This window comes from Rhinatrema bivittatum, chromosome 2 (assembly GCF_901001135.1).
Source record: "Rhinatrema bivittatum chromosome 2, aRhiBiv1.1, whole genome shotgun sequence".
In the NCBI taxonomy this organism is placed as follows: Eukaryota; Metazoa; Chordata; class Amphibia; order Gymnophiona; family Rhinatrematidae; genus Rhinatrema; species Rhinatrema bivittatum.
The window spans coordinates 15,988,810-16,013,943 of NC_042616.1; the positions used below are offsets into that span (position 1 = coordinate 15,988,810).

The window sequence follows — 25,134 nt, forward strand, 5'->3', positions numbered from 1 at the left end:
GACTGGGAGCTCAGATTCATACATTATACCTGGAAGGAGAGCATCAACTGATGAGGAAGGAAGCAATCCTGGAGCTAGGACCTGCCCTCAGGATGATGTGGTATCCTCTAGCACTGAGAATAGTTCTCCAGGAGCAGGGACCCAGGAGGGAAGACTGGGAGCTCAGATTCATACTTTATACCTGGAAGGAGAGCATCAGCTGATGAGGAAGGAAGCAATCCTGGAGCTAGGACCTGCCCTCAGGATGATGTGGTATCCTCTAGCACTGAGAATAGTTCTCCAGGAGCAGGGACCCAGGAGGGAAGACTGGGAGCTCAGATTCATACATTATACCTGGAAGGAGAGCATCAGCTGATGAGGAAGGAAGCAATCCTGGAGCTAGGACCTACCCTCAGGATGATGTGGTATCCTCTAGCACTGAGAATAGTTCTCCAGGAGCACGGGCCCAGGAGGGAAGACTGGGAGCTCAGATTTATACTTTATATAATGAGCAGGAGAAACTCTCTATAATCTCATTGTATAAAGAAAATAAACAGCAGCTAAAGCAGCAAAATATATGCTATCCTGCCACCAGACCACAAATGCAACCTGACTAGGGATGATATGCAACATAAGAACATAACAATTGCCATACTGGGTGAGGCTGAGGGTGCATCAAGCCCAGTATCCTGCTTCCATTAGTGGTCAATCCAGGTCACAAGCACCTGGCAAGATCCCAACCAGTAAATAGTTCCCATGCTGCTATCACACATTGAGAAGCAATGGCTATTCTCTAAGTATACTTGGTTAATAACAGTTTCGGGACTTCTTCTCCAGGAGCTTGTCTAAACCTTTTTAAACCTCGCTATGCTAATTTTCTTAACCACATTCTCTGGCAATGAATTCCACAGCTCAATTGTGCATTAAGTGAAAAAGAATTTTCTCCTATTTGTTTTGAGTGTGCTACTTACTAACTGCCCTTGGTCGGGACCATTCCTGTTGCTTCGGTCCTAAATGATGGGCCCTTTCAAAGATTATTTTTCCTCTCAGTTCTTGTTGGCCCAGTTCCTCCAAGAGCCAGTCCTCCAAAAAGGTACTCACATTAACCGAATTTTCATCCTCAACGATCCCCACAAATCTGATGTTAGACCTGCGGGCTCTGTTTTCCAAGTTGTGATCTTGAGCGTTTTCTCCTGCATTTCTTTCTCTAATGACTGCACACGCCTCTCCAGTTACAATACATCATCTTCCACTGTCAACACTTGCCTCTCAACATGATCACGAGGCGGAGTAATGTCAGATAAAGACGATTTAAACTCCTCGATTTGAGAAGAAATATGTGACAATCTTTCATCCAAGCCGAGGCCTCTGCAGCAGTAAGTTTAACAGTTAGAGCTGAGTCACATCCTTCTGCAGTTCCAACTCCCATGCAGTCGGCCATTTTGGGTGAGGCTGGTTTCCTCTTCTCTTTCTCTCGTTTCACCAATCGAAGCACCATCCAGTCAGGGGTTCGCCGCATCCAGCCCAAATTAAGCCAATCAGTTCCTGTATCTTTTGGCACCAAGGTAGAAGAAAATTCAATCAAGTGCGGTGTAGAATTGTACAAAAAGGGACAGGTGGTACCCAGATAAGGAATTTCTCCAATTTCTTCATTCTTTTTCTGTCTTCGACCATAGGTCTGCCAACTGCAGGGTTTTACATAAGAAATGCCATACTGGGTCAGACCAAGGTTCCATCAAGCCCAATATCCTGTTTCCAGAGTGGCCAATCCAAGACACAAGTACCTGGCAAGTTCCCAACCATTAGATAGATCACAAGCTACTATTGCTTATTAAATACATAATAGCAGTTTGTGGATTTAACCTCTAGGAACTTATCCAAACATTGTTTAAACCCAGTAACACTAACTGCTGAAACCACAACATCTGGCAATGAATTGGAGTTTAACTATGTGGGAAGTGAAAAAAGAAGTTTCTTTGATTTATTGTAAATGAGCTAGTTGCTGATGTCATGGAGTGCCCCCTGGTTCTTCTAATGTCTAAGAGAGGAAATAACCGATTTACATAACTTGTTCAAGTCCTTTCATGATTTTGTAGACTTCTATCATATCCCCCCTCAGCCGTTTCTTCTCCAAACTGAACAGCCCTAACTTCTTTAGCCTTTCCTCATAGGGAAGCCGTTCCATGCCCCTTATCATTTTGGTCGCTCTTCTCTGCACTTTCTCCAGTGCAGCTATATCCTTTTTGAGATGCGGTGACCAGAATTGCACACAGTATTCCACATGCAGTCTCACCATGGAGTGACAGAAGAATTATGGCATCCTCTGTTTTATTTTCCATTCCTTTCCTAATAATCCCTAACATTCTGTTTGCTTTTTTGATTGCCACAGCTCACTGGGCTGTCGATTTCAATGCATTATCCACTATGACGCCTAGATCTCTTTCCTGGATGGTAACTCCTAAGATAGAAACTAACATTGTGTAACTATAGCTTGGGTTATTTTTTCCTATAAGCATCACTTTGCACTTGTCCATGTTAAATTTCATCTGCCATTTGGAAGCCCGATATTCCAGTCTCACAAGGTCCTCCTGCAATTCATCCCAATCAACTTGAGAGTTAACTACTCTACATAATATTGTGTCATCCGCAAATATGATCACCTCACTTGTCGAACCCCTTTCCAGATCATTTATAAATATATTAAAAAGCACTGGTCCAAGTACAGATCCCTGAGGCACTCCACTGTTTACCTTTTTCCACTGTGAAAACTGCCCATTTAAACCTACTCTGTTTCTTGTCTTTTAACCAACTTGCAGTCCACAAAAGGACATTGCCTCCTATCCCATGACTTTTTAGTTTTCTTGGAAAAATCGCATGAGGGATTTTGTTGAACACCTTCTGGAAATAAAAATACACCACATCTACCGGTTCATCTTTGTCCACGTTTATTCACCCCTTCAAAAAAATGTAGGAAATTTGTAAGGCAAGACTTCCCTTGGTAAATCCATGTTGGCTGTGTCCCATCAGTTTCTCAATCAGGCCTACCACATCTTCCAGGTTCACTGTGATTTGGTTCAGTTGATCAAAATCATCACCCATGAAAACCTTCTCCGGAATGGGTCTCTCTCCAACATCCTCTTCAGTAAACCCTGAAGCAAAGAAATCGTTTAATCTTTCCACGATGGCTTTATCTTCTCTAAGTGCCCCTTTAACCTCTTGATCATCTATGGTCCAACCAACTCCCTTGCAGGCTTCCTGCTTTGGATATATTTTAAAATATTTTTATTGTGAGTTTTTGCCTCTATGGACAACTTCTTTTCAAATTTTCTCTTAGCCTGTCTTATCAGTGTCTTACATTTAATTTGCCAATGCTTATGCTTTATCCTGTTTTCTTCTGAAGGATCCTTCTTCCAATTTTTTAATGAAGATCTTTAATAAAAATAGCCTCACCTTTTAATCATGCCAGTAATCATTTTGCCTTCCTTCCACCTTTCTTAATGCATGGAATACATCTGGACTGTGCTTCTAGGATGGTATTTTTTAACAATGTCTATGCCTGTCGCACATGTTTTTAACTTTGTAGTTGCACCTTTCAGTTTTTTCTATTTTTCTCATTTTTCAGTTTCCCTTTTGAAAGTTTAGTGCTAGAGCAGTGGATGTACATACTCTTCCCCTTCCACTCAATTTAAATTTGATCATATTATGATCACTATTGCCAAGCGGCCCCACCACCATTACCTCTCTCACCAAATCCTGTGCTCCACTGAGAATTAGATCTAAAATTGCTCCCTCCCTAGTCGGTTCCTGAGCTAATTGCTCCATAAAACTGTCTTTTATTCCATCTAGGAACTTTATCTCTCTAGCATGCCCTGATGTTTCACTTACCCAGTCAATATTGCCTGACTTTCCGACTACCTATTTAAAATAAAACACACATCACACTAATTAATTTACACCAATACTTTAGTTCTCCCCAATATTTTTAAGTTTAAAAAGTCTCCAAGTAGTACTTACTGATTCTTTCCAGCCCCCAGCAAGGTGATTCTCTCCTCTCAGTGCTCCCACTGGATTTAACAGATAATCCTGCTTTATATGGACCTCTACATTCTCTTGTAAGACTTGACTAGACACTAAAATTAATGTTCCCTTGGCACTTTATAGATGGAGAAGGAAGGGCAGGGTTTGGGACCTCAGCTAGCACAGCTCTCTGCAACCTTCTTGAGGCCCCCTCCCAGGGGTAGATTCCCGCTGACGACTGGCCCGGGGATTTGCCACCCCGGATGGCCCCAGAGACACCATGTGGTATGCCGTGCACGGCTCTGTCACCGCCATGCTCGGCAGACCATGTGACTAGTGCGACCGGCCCACTAGGGGATGCCCGATCCCCCGATAGGCCAATCTGCCCCTTCCCCCTCCTCACCTCCCCTATTGTGACTGGAAGTACAGGGAGAACTGGTGGGACCATTGCTCAGTTTTCCCCTCCTCACTGGCAGTAGCTCCCAGCTGCTCTAACTTCTGCATCTCTGGCAGCCCAGCAGTAAAAGTCCTCACTGTCAACTCCCCTGTGTGCTGGGAGGTGAGAGCTGCTTAATCCACAGGGGAAACAGAGAGGCAGTGGGGGTGGGAATGAGAGGGAGGGGTGTTCCAGATTCAGACTGAGACTAGGATCACTCGCCTTATATTAGTGACTGACAGGGCTTGCACCAGTAACTGACAAGGCTTACCTTAATACTCCTCTCTCTCTCTCACACACACATTGAGTTAGAACACCTGAGTGCCAGGTAGGGATTTATTATTAGCTAATAGGAATAATTAGACAAAGGGGATTGGTACAAATAACACTAAAAGGCTGATTGCAATAATCAGAGAAGGTAATCAATCAGAATATACATTAGATATTAGGAATAATAATAATACGGCCTGACATATGTCTTAGGTAAACAGTCCAGTGCAGAGAAGTGCAGGCTGGCAGCGCCTCAGTCCATCAGTCTTCTCCTGCTTGCTTGGGTCAGTCCTTTTATCTATTGCTTTGCTGTGTTACTGGACAGCCACGTAGTAAGAGACACCTTGAAAGTGGACTGTGCCAGAGGTCACCTTATCTTTTGCCAGCAGAAAGCAATCGTGCGGGGGTATTAGGTGTCAGGCACAGTCCTCTGCATCCCTGCTTATTTGTAAGTTAGGTTAAGCGGTTCTGAATTAGCCTGGCCCAGAAGAAGTAGGTTGAAGCGTAGGCATGGAGACCTGGAACGAAGCAGGGCCAGGTCTTCCAAGGAACGAAGCAGGACTAGCTGGAAGAGAGCAGAGGCAGTGAGAGAGGCCCTCTGAGGAGTAGATAGCCCTGAGTGTGAGTGATGCCCCCGAGGAGCGGGTACCGAGAACACTCAGACCGGAACAGCAACAGGAGTCGCAGAATGGTGGAATAAGCAGGGCAGGAATCCTTGCTAACTTGTCGTACTGAAGGTCAGCTGAGCTTAAGTAGTAGAAGCGGGTGACGTCATGAAGTGGGGACCCCCCCCCGAGGTTCCCGCCCTGATATGGTCAAGAAGGTGCCAGGCGTGCGCACGTGTGCCCTAGGTTACCCCGGAAGTAACATGGCTGCCAGGAGTGCCCACGCCATCCTAGGAACGCCATGAGGGTCGGCGTGGAGAAGCAGAGACGGCTTTCCTCCCCAGACTAGAAACAGTGGAGAGAACAGAGGTGAGCAGCAGAGGTCACAGCCGCCTGCGACCGATGGGCACAACACCTGTAAGGGTGAGAAGGTGGAAGTAGCCTCATGCTGCTCTTGCATGGTCCTGCAGGGGCTGGAAGAAGGTAGAGATGTGCGTGCATTGGTCAGCATGGGCCAGAGCGAGGAGGCAGCATGTGACTGCCCTCCCATCAGCCAACAAGGAGTAAAGCTGCAGCAGCATCAGATTAATGGGGCAGAAGAGATGGAGGAGACTGCTGGGTGAAAGTGGCCCTGGCTGAGTCTGATCTTAGTCTCTCCAATTCACTGCTAATGCCCTCTTAGCACTCGCATTGTGTGAAAGGGAATTTCCTGCTGGAGTCCATGGGGAGTTCTATGCCGGGGAGTGTCTTGATGCATCAGACCCGTGGCACTCAGTATAATTCAAACAATTCCTGTATCATTCTGGCACATTTTCTTGGTCTTTGATTGCATCATTTGTTATATGTCATCACGTGTCACCTGTGTGGATGTTCTGGTGTGAGATTAGTATATAGTTATTAATGAAGCTTTTCTCACACTCAGTACATGAGAATGGTCTCTCTCCTGTGTGGATTTTCTGGTGTGAGATTAGTATATAGTTATTAATGAAGGTTTTCTCACTCTCAGTACAAGATAATGGTCTCTGTCCTGTGTGGATTTTCTGGTATAAAGTTATTAATGAAGGCTTTCTCACACTTGCTTCTGCTCTGGAAGATCAATAAGTAATAAAATACAAATTTAGGAAATGGTAGGTTAGGGTTTGGGGGATGGTGAGGAGTGGGAAAGAGGGAGGAAGTGTGGGTAGCAGGGTATGGAATGCCCTCCCAGTCCATTCCTTAATTGCAGCAGACTGAGGGGGAACTGTGGAAGGCCCAATAACATCGCCGCACGTATTTTATTAAATTTTGGCCCCCTGCCTGTGCCGCCTGCACATGTGTGCGGATTTTAAAATCCAGCACAAGCATGTTTTAAAATCCGTGCATCCATGTGTGCGCGCGGGGAACCACATGCACATGGATGGCCACATGCATGCTTTGAAAATCTACCCCTAAGTGACTGCTTAGCATGGAAGCTTTACCCACACTCAGGTCACGTAAATGGTTTGTAGTGGGGCAAATAGATTTTCTGGTGTTTTGAAAGATTTTGCTTCCTAATAAAGGGCCTTCCATTGTAATGCATGAGAATGGCCTCTCCTATGTGTGAGATGTCATGTGTTTTGTGAGAGCGCCCTTCTGTGTGAAGCTTTTACTACATTCAGTACATGAGAATGTTCGCTCCTCACTGTGGATTCTCATATGTCTTGTGAGGGCACTCTTCAGAGTGAATTTTTTATTACATTCACTACATGAGAATGGTTGCTCACCGGTGTGGACTCTCATGTGTTTTGTGAGGGTACTCTTCTCAGTGAATCTTTTATTACATTCACTGCATGAGAACGGTCGCTCCCCTGTGTGGATTCTCATGTGTATAGTGAGGGCACCCTTCTGGGTGAAGCGTTTATTACATTCACTACATGAGAATGGTCGCTCCCCTGTGTGGATTCTCATGTGTATTGTGAGGGCACCGTTCAGAGTGAATCTTTTTTTACATTCACGACATGAAAATAGTCGCTCCCCTGTGTGGATTCTCATGTGTTTTGTGAGGGTACTCTTCATAGAGAAGCTTTTGTTACATTCACTACATGAAAATAGTCTCTCACCTGTGTGGATGCTCATGTGACTTGTGAGATGACCCTTCTGCATGAAGCTTTTATTACATTCAGTACATGAGAATAGTCGCTCCCCTGTGTGGATTCTCATGTGTTTTGTGAGGGTACTCTTCTGAGAGAAGCTTTTGTTACATTCACTACATGAGAATAGTCTCTCACCTGTGTGGATGCTCATGTGACTTGTGAGATGACCCTTCTGCATGAAGCTTTTATTACATTCAGTACATGAGAATAGTCGCTCCCCTGTGTGGATTCTCATGTGTCTTGTGAGCTTACCCTTCTCAGTGAATCTTTTATTACATTCACTACATGAGAATGGTCTCTCACCAGTGTGGTTTCTCATGTGTGTTGTGAGGGCACTCTTCTTAGGGAAGCTTTTATTACATTCACTACATGAGAATGGTCGCTTCCCTCTATGGATTCCCATGTGACTTATGAGGGCACTCTTCTCAGTGAATCTTTGTTTACATTCAGTACATGAGAATGGTCTCTCTCCTGTGTGGATGCGCTGGTGCAACAGAAGCCTGTCCTTATGACGGAAGCTTTTCGCACACGCGGTGAAGGTAAATGGTTTGTTTCCAATGTGGATTTGTTGGTGTTGTGTGAAGTTTTTCTTCCTCACAAAACATTTTCCACCTTTAGTGCAAGAGAAGGGTGTCTTGGCAGTGTGGAGTTTGTGATGTAGTTTTAGCTTATACTTACTAATTAAACTTTTCCTCCAATCACTGCAGGGGAAGAGTTTCTCTGTTTGATGTAGGGTTAGGTGCACTTTTAGATTTTTCTTCTGACTGAAGCTATTCCCACATTTATTGCATAGAAATAGTGTTTGGAGGGGGTGGGATTTCTGATGCAAGATTAAATGTGATTCCTCACCAAAGCTTTTACGACCGTAGTCACCCAGAAAGGATTTCTCCCCATTCCCCTCCCTCTGATGAAGATCAGAAGTCTTTTGCTCACGGTTATTACTCTGGAAGGGGCTCTCTGTGCTCATGTGTCTCTGGTGCTCAGGGATGACTTTGACCTCCATCTCACATGCAGTGACTCCATCCCATGAGTCTCCTGCAGGGTCTCTCTGCTTCTTCTCTGACTCTTGCTGACTATTCCTTGTGTTGCTCCTCTCAGTCACCTGTGAAACATTCTCAAAGACAGTTCCGGACTCTCTTGGGATCAGTCCTTGTGCCATAGGATGTTCTTCTCGATTCTCCTCCTTTATGTGCTGTGTGACCTCATCACTTGCTGGTGATAGAAGAAGACATTAATCACGCATTAGTGACCATGCAAATGGATCTGGGTTTCTGACCCTATATTCACTGCTCTGGCAGTGTCACACAGTGATACCACTGTGCATTTCTGACCAACCACTAGTAACCATGAAAAACTTCTAACAATGGGGTTTGCACCAAAAGCCTTCTGAGATGAGCTCCTAAATACGTATAACCTAGAGGAGAGGAGAAAGGGTGAGATATGATAGAGACACTTACCTACCTGAAAGGTAATAATGCTCAAGAAGTAAACTTCTTCTGAATGGAAAATAATTTGTAGAGCAAAGGTTCCAAGGGGAGAGACTAGGAATAATATCAAGAGATATTTTTTGTTCACAGAAAGTGTGGAGGATGCCTGGAATTACCTCATGGAAGTGTTGGAGATGAAAACTGTAACAGAATATAAAAAAGAGCAGGATAAACACAGAAGAGAGAGAGAAGATGGAGAGAATGAGAGATAAGAGCTCATGAACGTAGGCGAGCTTGCGGGAAACAGAGCGGATACTCCATAGATAAAACCTGAGTGGGAGAGAAGAGGGAGGAGAGTGGGGTTTGGATACACTTGGAGGGGAAGGATGAGAGTTACCATGGAGGGACAGGACTGAAATCGATATTCAGAGAAGGGCAGGTGTGATGACAGGAAAGACAGTGAGATTCTCTTAGGGTGAGAGGTGATGGCTTAATAAGAGGAAGAAAACTTTGCAAAGCAATGGACAAGGCAGAAGACAAAATGGCCAAAGAGCTGGAGAATATGGGAGGCTGTCCAAACAATCACACAGTGCCCCCTGATGTTCCCAATGGACAGAAGTGGGGAATGAGATTGGATAGGGTTAGCGTCAGGAAGAGGAAGGAGAATGGCTGCGTAGTTTGGGGAAAAGGGAAAAATGGCCATGAGACAGCTAGAAATATGCAGAGAAGCTGAAACCTCCCTATTATATCAGTGCATGGCTAAGTATGTCACAGGGTAATGACAGTCATGAAGCAAGCTCAGACCTCTTGTATCCTGCTGCTCATATTCAGCTAATTGTAAAACAAGACTGCACGCGACCGTACGTGCACCTGGGGGCGAGTGAGCAAAGATACGCTGGAGTTTTAAATCACGTGCACAAGTACCTGTGTATGATGTAAAATACGCCCAGCATGTGTACTCGAGCAGATGTAAAGCACATTTCTTCCTTAAGAATTTGTCTGCTTTAACGCGTACAGGGAAGAGGATTTTAAAACCTGCTCAGGTTAAAGCCATTCCCAGTTTTACCCATTAGCCCACCAGTATGCCCAGTCTATCTCAGGGTCATCCAGACCCTTCCAGTTCTTCGTCCTGCACTCCCCCCAGTTGAGCAAGACCCCTCACCCTATTGTGTTAATCCTAAAAAGTGATTTCTGCAGACTTACACCTCATCAGGAGCAGCAGGAAATATACGCAGCTAACAGTGCACCACGAGCAGTGGCCGCCGGATTTGCACACTGAACTTCTGGCCCTGCCCCTTTTTTTAGCACGAGCAAGTGATTAGCAGCTTTTGAAATTCATGTCGCTCACGTGCGGCCACGTATTCATCTTTTAGTGCGAGTAACGCTTTTAAAATTTGGCCCATTCAGTTCTGTATCCTGGTCCTGCTGCTGAGGGCTCAGTCAAGTCCCTTGAGAAACTTTGTGGATGCTCCCTAGCAGGTGCCTCGTGTAAGACATCTGAGATAAATTCCTAGACTTTCTCACAGGGGCCAGTCTCGCGTGAAAAGAGACAAACAACCTATCTCAGGTGCCAGCTAAGACCCAGAGCAATGCTGAAGTTGGAGACAGGAGAAAAGTCACAAACGACCTTCAGTAAATCAGCCCATGAGTCCACTAAACATGCAGATAGTGCAATTTTTACCTAGGGAGATGAGGGTCTCATAATTCTCCTTCATCACCTCCCTGTAAAGCTCCTTCTGCCCTTCATCTAAATACCCCCACTCCTCCTGGGAGAAATAGACAGCGATGTCCTCAAACGTCACCGGCATCTGAAACACAAACCAGAAACACTCAGAGACACGTGGAGGGGCTCGGGATGCATTAGATCTCAGCTGGATTTATTCTGCTAACATTTTATCATGGAAAAGAGGGCACCAGGACCCCTCTTCCCCAAGAAATGCCAGATTTGTTCCCTCTGTGTTGCCCCTAGAATCAGTTTCCTCCATAGATCCCAGGGTTTTCAAATCAAACTGGAAAATATTCTTTAATACCAGAGCCAGAGAATATGAAATGACATTGTGCGGATAAATCACATTATAATAAAAAGGAAGCTATAAGAGCATTATCCAGAACATCAGGAACATCTGGTTCTATTCCATCAGGAGGACTCACTGTGCTAAATCCTAACAGGGCAGGAAGAGTTTGGTGTCCTGGGCAGTGACCTATCTCCCATTGTGATGTACGAATTCTGTATTCAGGGGTGTTGCAAACCATGGTCACATAGGGATTGTGACCCACATCTCAAACAGCTGTTTGGTTTCCTTCTCTGCAGGGAAAAGGAAAGGAAAAATTAATACTTACCTGATAATTTCCTTTTTTCTGCATTCAGGCAGGTCAATCCACAGAAATGGGTTATGTACCTCTACCAGCAGGTGGAGACAGAGTAAAAGCTGACGACAAGGATATATAGCCCTGTCCCAACATCAGCCTACAAGTATTCTCTAGAAAAGCCAAACTATGCTCATACTTCTAACAAATTGAGAACTCTGAGCTCAGTCAAAAGAGCTAACATTTACTAAGCTAAAGAGCTGGTCATGACACTTACCAATCCTGAAATGAGTAACAGATATAATAATCAGTGTCGTCCGTACCTAGAAGACAAATTAAAAGCAAGATGGTAGCTGAGGGTGTATTGTAGATCAGCCTGCCTTCCTTAGAGGAAAGGAAATTTTTTTATTTTATTTTAATTATAATCACATAAGTAGGAATTTCTCCTTCCTGTTCACTCAGCAGGCGAATCCACACCAGTGGGATGTACCAAAGCTGTCCAGGGACTCAGCAACATCACACATGCTAAGGCCGGCGTCTTCCTGAGCCCAAACGATCAAGCGGAATGCCTGGAAGGATGTGTAAGGACAACCGCTGATGACTTCCATAATCCAATAATGGACTATAGTTGCTCGCGCCGCTGGCTCACCCTTTATACTTCCGCCATGGAGCACAGTTGACCAGACTGACTGAGAGGATTAATAACCTCCAAGTTAATAACCCTCCTCGCTCCCAGCTGACACAGGCACTGTCCCACCCTTGTCCTCCTTTAACGACCTTGAACTCGTTTCATCCACTGAAATCACATCTATCCTCAAAAAGATGAAACCTGCGACTCATCCATCAGACACTATCCCCACCAAAGCCCTCCCCTCACCATACCTGACATCATTTCCAAACCCACTGCAGATGTTATCAATTGCTCCCTCTCTTCAGGCATTGTCCCTGACCCACTCAAGCATGCTGTGGTCAAACCACTGCTCAAAAAACCCACACTTGACCCCAAGGACCCTGCCAACTTTCGCCCTATCTCCAATCTCCCTTTCATCTCAAAAATCTTGGAGAAGGTCATCAACTCGCAACTTACAGAATTCCTTGAAACTCACAACCTTCTCCACCCCTCTCAATTTGGCTTCCATAAACACCTCAACACTGAGACCCTCTTACTTTCCTTGACAGACTACTTACTCAGGGGAATGGATCAAGGTCACAGCTACGTTCTTGCTCTACTGGACATTTCAGCAGCTTTTGACACCATAAATCACCCCCACCTCCTTGCCCGCCTAACCAACATTGGCCTTTCCGGCACAGCCCTTAAGTGGTTCTCATCCTACCTTGACAATAGGAAATTCACCGTGAAAATAGGCAATGCTGAGTCCTCCCTCTACGCCCTCGCCCAAGGAGTCTCCCAAGGCTCCTCCCTCTTTAACATTTACCTCACCCCCTTGTGCAAACTCTTATCAGAACTTGGCCTCAAATTCTTTCTCTACGCTGATGATGTGCAAATCATCATACCCATTCAAGACTCCCTATCTGACACCCTTGAATCCTGGGGAAACCATCTCGCTGCCATCAACTCCTTATTTACCAACCTCCACCTTGCTCTAAACACTGCCAAAACTGAACTCCTACTCATATCCCATCACCCCCCTACCAATCCCGCACTCACAATTGACTCTTATCAAGATTCCTTATGCACAGTCCTGCGCAAGGAACCTGGTGGTCCTAATCGACCAACAACTGAACTTCAAAAAACATATCAGTGCCATTCTCAAAGAGGGTTTCTTCAAACTTAAAGTCTTAAAAAACCTGAAACCTCTCCTTCACGCTAGTGACTTCCGCACTGTCATCCAGGCTACACTGGCATCCAAGATGGATTACTGTAACTCCCTCTTTCTTGGCCTACCCTACTCCTCCTTAAAGCCCCTCCAAATGCTACAGAACACTGTAGCCAGAACCCTCTCCAATGCTCACAAATACGACCACATTTCCCCTATACTGAAGGACCTACACTGGCTCCCTATTCCCTCCCGCATCCTCTTTAAATCCCTGACCATTATCCATAAAGCCTTATATTCCCATCACTCCAACTGGCTGGTAGATCCCCTCCAATTTGCCTGCTCGAATCGACCGACAAGGACCACTAACAAAGGGTCCCTCCATGTGCCTTCCTTAAAGAAAGCACACCTCACAGCTACAAGGGATCGGGCGCTCTCCATTGCTGAACCTATGCACTGGAACTCACTCCCAACCCACCTCAGACTTGAACCTTGCATCACCAAATTCAGAGCCCAGCTCAAAACCTGGCTATTCAAACAAGCCTTTCCCCAACACCCTTGATGAATATTGAATTGTGATGGATCATGACCTGAATTTGACTATGACCTTGTTCTTATGACATTATAGTTCACTTGTTTAATTGTTCCTATGCTTCTCTGCTCTCCTATTGGTTTTTTGTACCCCCTACCTTTCCCCTGTTACTTGTAATTTCCGTTGCTTTTGTTCCATGTAAACAGAGGTAATGTTTCGACTAACATCGGTATAGAAGACTCTTTAAATAAATAAATAAGTACTGAATCAGATGCCACTTGACAGCCAGAGCACGCAAGAGATTATATTCACTCTCCTCTGAATTCCTTTCCAGTGTGGCCAGGGAAGTAAACAGAGTCAAATGAAATTCCGAAACCACTTTTGGGCCAAAAGAAGGCAGAGTCCTACTTTATGTAGGCTTAATTGGCTGCCAGTTACTGAGCGGATTGTGTTTAAAATTGACATGATAGTTTATAAGCTTCTTGCCTCAGATTCTTCATACTGGCTTAATGCATTATTATGGATTTATAAACCTGTAAGATGTTTGAGATCTTCTCAACTGAATCTTTTAGAGATCCCTTCAGTTCGACAAGCTCAGTTGTTTAGTACGAGGGAGACCTCATTTTCCATAGCAGCTCCAACGCAGTGGAATCTCATTCCGATGGAATTGAGGTCTTTGAATGATGTTAAAAGATTTAAATTATAATTTAAAGAGTTTTTACTCCACCGTGCTAATAATATGTAACAGCCTGAAGTATGTGTAATTCAGTTATCAGAGAAAAGAATGTGAGAACATGGTTATTAGAAAAATGAGAATAATGTCAGTAGAGTAATTGCTATGAGTTCTCGTTAATGTCAACTGACAAATAAATAACTTGATCTAGGGACATAGATAACAGTATGTGGTAGTACTTTTCTCCAGTTTCTGTGAAAATTTTTTGTCTGAAGTGTATGTTCATAATTGTTTTTATTATGTATGTATTTTTGTTCATCGCCTAGGCCTTCTTTGTGTTAGGCGATCAATAAATTTTATGAAATGAAATGAAATGTACCGACCCCAGAGCCTCAGGCAGGAATGGCTCACGGCAAGAAAAAGCCTGCAGCTCGAAAACTCGACGTCCTGAGCAAATTACCTTGAAGATTGTTTTTCTAGGGTTAAGAACCTTCAAGAAGAAGCTATGTTGCAGTTAAAAAGGTAGGACTCGAAAGGAGTCCACAATCAGATTAAGTTACCATAAGGACACTAGTAGCCACAAGAGAGGATGAAGATGCTTAACCTTCCTTCACGAACCGAGACACATCTGGATGGGGAGACAAAACCCACCAAGAACAGATGAGTGCTGCCACTTGAACCTTCAAGGAGTTAAGGGCCAAGCCTTTAAGCAATCTGACCTGAAAAATTCCAAAATTAATCAAATTTCCACTTTGAGAGGCTGAGAACCTCACTCCTCACATAAGTCCTCAAAAACTTGCCCAACTCTCACATAAGCCCGAGATTATAGAAACACATTTTTTATTTTAGCCCGATGCAAAGTGAAAGTACTGCAGCAGAATAACCAAGCTTCAATAACCTGAGTCCTCTCAAGGGCCAAGGTTTAAGAGAAAATCGACCCGCATTGTCATGTAGAATGGGTCCCTACAGCCATACATCCTTGCTGGGCGGTAGCCTAAGAGGCCTGTCCACCAGCAGCTACTGCAGATTGGCATACCACAGCCATCGGGCTCAATCCGTGGCCACCAGAAGCAGGGATTCTATTGCAATCTTTCAAACAATCATGCCTAGTAGTGGCCATGATGTAAAAACTGTCCCGCGGCCATGCCTGAATGAGATCATTCATTCAACAACTTTCAGATCCCTTCTTCAACTAAAGAACTTTGGAACCCTGAGCAAGACGGCCCTTACATTGCCCTTTCCAGTAACATGGAAGGCTAATATATCTAAAAGATGTGCTCATTCTATGGCAGAGCAACATCCATCTCCTCTGTCAATTGTTAGGTTTGGTTCTAGACTGATAATGAATGAAATCCACAGTTGCTACATTGTCCAACATTATCCTGCCCGCCTGAGTCTCTAAACACTTGACAGATGTTAAGCACGGCAGTCGAACTGCAAGTGCTTCCAAACTATTAATGCTCCACTGATGATTCTCCATGCTCCAGTGACCTGGCACCAGCAACTCCTGACAGTGAGCCCCCCAAACTTGAAGGCTTGCATCTGTCAAATACTAACCCTTCTAGCGATTCACAGGAAAATCCCTCCTTGAGATGGCAAGCGAAGCCTCACCATATAGTCCTGAGACTGCGGACTCCACCAAAACGCAACGTGCTTTGAAGAGGCCTCAAGTGATCTCTCACCCAAGGGGACAACCTCGAAGGTGGCTGCCATGAAACTCAGATTCTGAAGGAACAAAAGCATTCTATTGGACGAAAGGCCCCTTTCTGGGTTTAAACTCGAGCAATTGACTTCTAATACAACTCTCTGGCAGAAAACACTCTGCCCGGCTTCATATCAAAACAAACACCGGGCTACTCCAATGTCTGAGATGGCTGTAAACCGCTTTCAGCCAAGTTCACCACCCAGCCTTCTTGTAGTAGAGTAACCTGCAAGGAGCCAGGTGACTCTCTTCCATGCTTCTGGCCTGAATCAACCGATCACCCAGACGTAGGTGAACCAGGATGCCGCTAACACCATGATCTTAGATAACCTGGGTGCTGTGGCCAGCCCAAAGAACAAGGCCTGACACTGATCATAATGTCCTAGAATGGCAACTTCAAGAACCATTGATGTTCCCTGCGAATGGGAATATGCAGAAATACCTGCAGCAGATCTAGAGGCAAGAAAATTTCCCCACTTGCACTGCCAGTAATACAGAGCGCAGAGTTTCCATACAGAAATGAGTTACACACAAATGTCAATTGACTCCTTTGGGCTGAAAGGATCCCTCCTTTCCTGGTACGTCCAAAATAAATGGGATAGTGGTTCGTGTTTTCTTGCAATTTGGGAACAGGAATTACAGCCTTCAAGCCCAACAGCCTCCTTAAGTTAGTCTCCACCGCCACTCTCTTCCATAGGGATTTGCAGGGAGAAACCATAAAGGCCTCTGGAGGAAAGCAAAGAAACACCAAAGTATAGCCTTCTTTTATCACTTCCCAATGGCCCGACGTGATCTGGACCTACCTCTGAAATAAGTGAGATAGATGTCCATCTATCTCTGTGCCAGCAGGTGAGGCTGCAGATCTTCACTGTGAAGAACTAGGTGCACCGTTCCGAGAGCCAGCATTCTTCCAAGGCTTTCTGGAGCAAAAGGTTGAGATCTCTGAAATTTGCTCTCCTATAAAGAGGAATACGCCTGTAGTCTCTAGCGCGGCCTCTTGCCCCAAAGGGACATGCTGCCTGCTTGATATTCTCTGGCAAATGAAGGTCCTGGGACTCTTCTGATCTTGCTTCAACAGCAAGAGGAAATGTGGAAAAAAGGATTCACACTCACAAAGAGGGGAGTAGCTGGCTTGTTACGGCAGTTACTACCCCAAATCAAATAAGCCTGATACTTCACTTTCAATGCATATACAGCATAGTTCTCTGATTCAACGGCAGGGGAGAAGAAAAACTGATACTTCACACATCCAGCATAGCTCTCTGCTTCAACGGCAGGGGAGAAGAAAAGAGGGTTCGCACTCACAAAGCGGGGAGTAGCTGGCTTGTTACGGCGGTTACTACCCCAAACCAAATGTGCCTGATACTTCGCTTTCGATGCACATCCAGCATGGCTCTCTGCTTCAACGGCATGGGAGAAGACTGATACTTCACGCATATCCAGCATAGCTCCCTGCTTCAACGGCAGGGGAGAAGAAAAACAACCAATAAGGGCTAATAACATAGTCTGGGTAAAACAAATAAACATGGGTGTAGCTTGCTTATTGCAGCGGTTACTACCCCTACTACCCCTAACGAATCAAGCTAGATATTTCACTTGGATGCAGCTCCATCACTGCTCTCTACATTAAAGGTGGGGGTGGAAGGGAAATAGAACCAAGAGCTAAGAGAAACAGATAAGTATGAGAGAAAATATGTGTGAAGCTTGCTGGGCAGACTAGATGGGCCATTTGGTCTTCTTCTGCCGTCATTTCTATGTTTCTATGTAAATGCCATTTTCTCCAACTCACTGCAATAAAAGAGAACCCTTAAAGGGTAACTTCATGAGAGTAGACTTAGAAATTGTGTCTGCCGACTAATTTCCCAGTCACAGCTGATGCCCAGCCAATATTATAGAAGCCACCCTTCTGGCGGTAGTGCGAACAAGGTCCCAGCCTGCATCAACTAAGGCAGCAGCTCCCGGTTCCATCACCACTTTGCTATTTGACTCCACATCAGTCTCCCAAGAGAAATGAAGACTAGCCCGAACCACCAGGGAACAAGAGGCAAATTGGAAATTCATCACAATGGCCTCAAAGGTCTACTTAAGGATAGTTTTCATTCTACTATCCTGAGCATCCTTTAGAGTTGCCCTTCCTACCACCGGAATGGTGATCCGCTTGGAACCATGGGGTACAGACCCACCAAAGTGTGCCCCCCTTCAAAAATTTGCTTCTGGAGCACTTCATTCAAGGTCAAACAACTCTTGAATTGCATCCAAGAGGGGAAGAAAAATGACATTCTACATAGGGTGACCAAAAAGAATCACCCCCAGCCACAAATGCCCTAATCTAAAAATTGAGACAGGGTATGGACTACCTTCAGTGCAGGCGACCAGGAGAGAAAGAAAATGAAAGGATTAGGTTTAGTTTGTTTGAACAAACAGAGTATTTCTATTGACGGTGTGTGTATGTGTATATTTATTTATTTATTTATTTAATTGCTTTTATATACCGACATTCGATCGAGATATCACATCGGTTTACAAATAACTCAGTGAATAGGGCAGGGTCTGCCTTATTTTACATTGAAACATTGTAACATGGTAACTTGGCTGGCAACAAAGGAAAATAGAGGGCACTTTGGCATGGTTATGCTGATTAGATTGCTTTTGAAAGTACAAAGCAACATTGACATGGCTATGCTTCTTTAACGTGCAATTACACTGTGTGCACTAATCATTACATTTCAGTCATCCCCACTTGCTTTTTCTTGCAACTCCTAATTGATTGGTATTTTACTTTGAATAAACCTCTGACCGAGTATGTCCTGTTTCGCCTTCAGTTCCAGTCCTCTCTGTCTGAGGGGATAGCCCATAGTCGGCAAAATCAGTAGGAGGCACAGATTCACAGAAATCCCCGGCTTTAATGCCCTTACATGGCAAGCAGCACAGATTGCCAAACGCTTAGACTTCTTTGTCAGCGGCACCTACCACCACGTTTTTCTTGTGTCCCCAAATAAAATACTCGCCCTAGAATATGTGCACTGAAGTATGTGTTCAAGTAAACGCTCCCTATACAATCAAGTACATGCCCCCAAGCAGGCGTTTAGTACGCCATCAAGTCAAGGCTCCGTACACACAAGCAGGCTCAGTATGCGACTCAGTTACGAAAAGACAGGCTGTGGCCTTGTGAGCACAAGTAGGCTCGCATGTGCACATCAATGTTACTACATCATCGCGCGGCAAGAATGCACACACTCCAGTGTGCAAAAACACTGCCATAGCCTACGACCTAACTCATAGTGTCCAAGCCTGGGAGCAGGACCTAGGCAAAGGCTGCTCAACCCACTAAGCCGGCGCTACCTCCGCACCTAAACTCCCCAGAGAAGTGAAAGAGAAGAAAGAAAAAGACGCCAACCACTCACATCAAGGGACGACCCAGTAAGGAAGACTTAGAGAAATATAACCCCCCTACCTTCTTTCCACTCTCTTTTTTTTTTTTGTTTTTACCTGAAGTCAGCCCTCCGTAGCTGAGAGAATGACTGGGTCTCCAGCTAGGAGGAGAGAGGGCAAAGGCCTTCACCGCCGAGTCTCCCACATCCTTCAAACTGCTTCGCCTTTTTTTTTTTTGTTGTTCACATCTGACAAAGCTGCAGGACTAAAGGCGCTCAACTGAGGGAGGAAACCATCGCTATCACCTCATGAGAATAAGTGGTGCTGTCAAACTTCTTTTCTTCTTAAATGTTCCTTCTTTTTCTTTCTCACAGGACAAGCAGGATGGTAGTCCTCACATATGGGTGACATCATCAGGATGGAGCCCAATTATGGAACACTTTTGTCAAAGATTCTAGAACTTTGACTGGCACTACTGGGCATGCCCAGCATGGCATTAACCTTACATCCAGCAGGGTTCCCCCTTCGGTCTCTTTTTTTCCACGCAGGAACTTTCCTTTAAAATTTTCAAAAATTCTACCCAATCCTTGGATCCCCTATCAATTCCTTACCCGCGGTCGTGAAGGTAAGGCTTTACCTTCCATTGCAGTCGATTCCCGTTAAGTTTTCCCTTTGGGGCCTATTGGCCATCGTCCACACCACGGCTAAATTTTTGTCGAAGCCATGGCATCGTGTTTTAGTCGGGGCCCCGATTGTCCTCGGACAATGTCCATCATAGACCCGCATAGGATTTGTGTGTTGTGTTTGGGGGCGGACCATGATGTCCTAACTTGCACCAAATGTGCCCAAATGACGCCAAAGAATCGCAAGGCCCGCTCAGAAAAGATGGAGTTTCTTTTCCAGGCAAAACCACCGACTCAGTAGACCTCGACGACGTTTGAGCCGACGCCGTCAACCTCTCGTCAGCAAATCGATTCAGGTGTTTCCCACCCAACGCTGACTGCTCCAAAGTCGTCCACTTCTTCGTCCTCGCCTCCAGAGAAGGACAGAGGTGAACATCGAGAGAAACGCCGGCACCATCATCATAAGGCTCAATCCACTGATCCAGGCAAGCCTTTGGCATCGGTGTTGATAGAGCCTCCCAGTAAAAAAAAACCCTGTCCTGAGAAGCCCCCATCCTCCTCTGAGACTGGGTCATCGAGGCGTTCCCCACCTTCATTGATGCCGGGAGCCGCGACTCCACTTTCACCGGTGGATCCTCCGGCTACACCAGCACTACCTCCTACTCCGGGGCTGGGGTTACATGCCCCAGGCTTCCGTGAGGAATTGGACTGGATGGTCCAAGAGGCCATTGTTAAAGCGCTACAGGGCTTCCAGTCTTCATTGACGCCGGCACAGAGTCAGGCTCCAGTCGCCAACCTGATACCCATGGCGCTCGTACCATTGCTGGATAGGTTGGATTCTTGATTGGTGCCCTTCCACCAGTGGGACTGAAGACACCGGTATGTCCCACTCCTTCCACTCGGATTCCTTTGTCATCGGAGGACGAAGATGCACAGAGGCCAGAGCCCACTCCCGGGCCGTCTGGAGTCCTGCCACCGACTCACCCGCCGATGTTACTGGTTCCATCGGTGCCGATTCCACCGTCGATGCCGCATCGTCCCCGGTTGGTGCCACCATCGATGCCTCGGCCTGATCCCACAGGAATAGCACTGTTTCTTCCATCTGAAGATCCCATAGGTGCTGGGGACCAGCCCTACCACCCTTGGGCAGATGATTCTTCTCGGGATTCAAATGATATGCCCTCAGAACCTTCTCCCCTGAGGAGAGAAGGCGTTCTCCTCCAGAGGACCTGTCCTTTATAAATTTTATTAAGGAAATGTCTGAGGCCATCCTATTCCAGCTCCAGACAGAAGAGGACTCCAGGCACAAGATGCTGGAAGTGCTCCAATTCGTAGATGCACCCAAGGAAATCATGTCCATCCCTGTTCATGCAGTCCTTCTTTTTTTTTTAAATTCTTTATTTATTGCTTTACATAATTAATTACAATAAACAAATTACAATGAAAATAGAACACATGTCAATCATAAGAAAACAGGAAACAAAAATCAATTTCTATATTGTTTGACCCTTATTTGGCATTTGTTCAAACAAGGCAAAATAAAATGGAATCTTCCAATGAACGAAATATTTAGGAATAAAATTATAAATTAGGAAATAATATACATCATCTCTTGACCTGTTTTACTTTCCTAGTTGCCGGTCATTTAATCTCGAGAAGATCTTTTAAACCTTTAGGATCGGAGAATATATAGTTGTTACCATCCAATTTAATAAAACATTTACACGGATATTTTAAAGAAAAAGTTCCTCCTTTCTCAACTACAGTTTTTCTATACTGTAGGAAATTTCTTCTTCGATCTTGAGTATCCTTAATTAAATCAGGAAAAATCCACACTTTTTGGCCATAAAAGGTATTTAATCTATTACGAAAAAAGGATCTCAAAATATTATCTCTATCCATAGAGAAAGCAAATTGAATTAATAAGGTTTCCCTTATTTTAACTTCAATTTCTTCCTGTGACTTTTGTAGTAAATCTGATAGATCTATAGAACTCTCTTCTACATCTTTCCCATCACTATTCTTTTTCACCTGTTCTAATTCAAGTTTTTTCTTCTTTCCACCTAAATAAAAAGCTTTTACTACTACTGGTACACATTTATCAGGGATTTTTAACACTTGGGTAGCATAATTTCTAAATAATTCAATAGGATCCATTTTTCTGATAACTGGAAAGTTGTTAATTCTTAGATTTAATGATCTGACCGTATTTTCCAGGATTTCTAGTCTCTTATTTATTACTTCTTCCTTAACAATCTGATGATTTTGGATCTTTTCTATTTGAAATACCCGTTTATCTATTTTATTGATATCCTCTCTTTGTTTACTCAATTCACTAGTATTTTGATTTAAAGAGTTTGATGTCTTTAATACTTCTGTTAAATTACCTATAGCAGTATCTAGTTTTTCCATATATGACCATAAACTATCCATAGTCACATTTACAGGTTTTGACCATTTCTTATTCGATTTTATTGTTACCTCAATATTATCAGTTTTACTTCTAACAGAGTCAATATTTCCAGGTGTACTAGTTTCTATCGGTATTAACGAAGAATTTTCCAATATACCCAATCTTACTTGATGTTCCAAAACACTTGAGTCCAATTTCTCATTTCCTTTTTCTACTTCTATTCCTATTTCTTCTCCAGAGTCCTTTTGGTTCAAAGTTCCCTCTAATGAACCGCTCGGATTAATTGGGGAAACACCCCTTCTTCCGGGCGGAGATGGTGGAACCGGTTCCCCTGGGCTCAAAGATATCTCAGTAGTCAAGGAGGAATCACTTCGTTCTAGTGGATTTCCTCCAGCGGCTAACACCTGTAGGGGATTCTGTGGGTCAAGCCATTCTAATACTGTCTTTTGTCCTACAACTGGAACCGCCACTTCACTAGGAAGCCGTATCCTGGCTTTCCTTTTAGTGTGCGGCATTTCAAAGGAAATTATTGAACAAAACCACCAAGGACAAAAGAGGTATTCAATGATAGATGTATATAACTCTTTAAGATTCCATTTCTGGAGTCAGAAGGAGATCTGAGTCTTACCTACTAAAGTAATTCACACAGCCTGTTCCGGGCGAATTCTATAGGATAGTTATTCCAGTCTAATGAAGCGAAGTCCCAGCGAAGGCCCGGCGAAGCCCGGCAAAGCCCAGCTTTGCCGCGCGCCCCTTAAACGCGCGCGGCTTTAGCAGCGCGCCGCTGTAGTGTTTGAATTTAAAGTCGAAGCCCTGGTCCCGCCTCCAATGGAAACGCCCCCTCAGGCTCAGGCAATGAAGCAGTAGATGTAATCAAGCCGTCGGGGCTAGCTACAGCTTACCCCCGGTATCTGCTTCAGGTAGGAAAAAAAAAAGAAACGCTCAGCTCTCCTCCCGGCTCGGGTTTCAGGGCACAGCGACAAGATTTTTAAAGTCCAGCCCTGGTCCCGCCTCCAGTGGAAACGCCCCCTCAGGCTCAGGCAATGAAGCAGTAGATGTAATCAAGCCGTCGGGGCTAGCTACAGCTTACCCCCGGTATCTGCTTCAGGTAGGAAAAAAAAAAGAAACGCTCAGCTCTCCTCCCAGCTCGGGTTTCAGGGCACAGCGACAAGATTTTTAAAGTCCAGCCCTGGTCCCGCCTCCAGTGGAAACGCCCCCTCAGGCTCAGGCAATGAAGCAGTAGATGTAATCAAGCCGTCGGGGCTAGCTACAGCTTACCCCCGGTATCTGCTTCAGGTAGGAAAAAAAAAAGAAACGCTCAGCTCTCCTCCCGGCTCGCCATGCAGTCCTTCTTGACCTGCTCAAGTGAAACTGGGAGCAACCAGGTTCTATACCACCGGTAAACAGATGCTACTTACCTGGTACAGACAGCCCCTGGATTCCAGAAAACACAGTTTTCCCACCATTCTGTGGCTGTGGAGTCGACCCAGAAGAAGGCACATCGTTCTAAACTTCATTCTTCCATGCCCCCAGGGAAGGAGCAAAAGTTCATGGATGCATTTGGCCGACGTGTTTTTCACGGCTCAGTGCTTATTCCCGCATTGCTTCCTACCAGTTATACATGACCCAGTATAACATGGACCTTTTCAAGAAAATCCAGGATTTTTCTGATTACTTGTCTGACCAATTTCAAGATCAACTCAGCTGCTTGGTCCAAAAGGGTCTGGATGCAGGCAAGCATGAAGTCAGCATTGCGTATGATATCTTTGACACAGCCTCTAGGGTTTCCGCAGTGGGGATTAGTGCTCAGAGGTGGGCTTGGCTAAAGTCCTTTGACCTAAATCCAGAAGTACAGGACCGGTTAGCTGACCTCCTCTGTGCCGGAGATAATCTCTTCGGGGACAAGATCCAGGAAACCGTAGCGCAACATAAGGACCACCACGAGACGCTTCGTCAGCTTTCTTCGGGGCCTTCTGATTTCTTGTCCACCTCCAAGAAGACGTTCAGAAGGGACTCTAAGCGGCCGTCCTTCAAGCCACAGAGATATTATCCTCCTGCTACTCGGGATCGCCCCTCCAGACCTTACCAGAAGGGCCAGTTCCGTCAGTCCCGGTCTTAGAAGACCCAGCCAACTCCTCAGCAGGGCCCAGCTTCAGGATTTTGACTCCTCGCTGGAGAGCATATGCCAACCTCCTCTGCCATCTGTACCCATTGGCGGTCGGTTGTGCCACTTTGCCGACATCTGGAACATGATCACCACAGAACAATGGGCACTCTCTGTAGTGACTCAAGGTTACCATCACAACGTCCTGACTGTACCGCCGGACTCCAAACCTCGGCCGATGTGGGGAGTCCGAGGAACTCAAAAATGAAATTTCTGATCGATTAGTTAAAATTTGTAACCTATCATTAAAATCATCCATTGTACTTGAAGACTGGAGGGTGGCCAATGTAACCCCAATATTTAAAAAAGGCACCAGGGGCGATCCGGGTAACTATAGACCAATGAGCCTGACTTCAGTGCCAGGAAAAATAGTGGAAACTATTCTCAAGATCAAAATCGTAGAGCATATAGAAAGAAATGGTTTAATGGAACACAGTCAACATGGATTTACCCAAGGGTAGTCTTGCCTAACAAATCTACTTCATTTTTTTGAAGGGGTTAATAAACATGTGTTCTTCTATGTAGTGGACTACATAGAAGAACACAAAATTCTGTTCCCTACTCAATACTGATTCAGAAAAGCTTCAAGTACTGAATCCTTACTCATCTCCTTGACAGACTACCTCACCATGGCCTCTACAAAGGACAGGCCTTCCTCTTGATCTTACTGGACCTCTCGGCAGCATTCGACACCGTAAACCACGCCACACTACTAAACCAGCTGG

At 45.0% G+C, this 25,134-nt stretch overlaps 1 protein-coding gene across 1 annotated transcript in view; it reads right to left on the reverse strand.

Moving 5' to 3' along the window:
• The window catches only part of LOC115083579 (oocyte zinc finger protein XlCOF6-like), a 396,491-nt gene that overhangs the window by 156,101 nt on the left and 215,256 nt on the right, over positions 1-25,134 (reverse strand). The window lies entirely within an intron of this gene.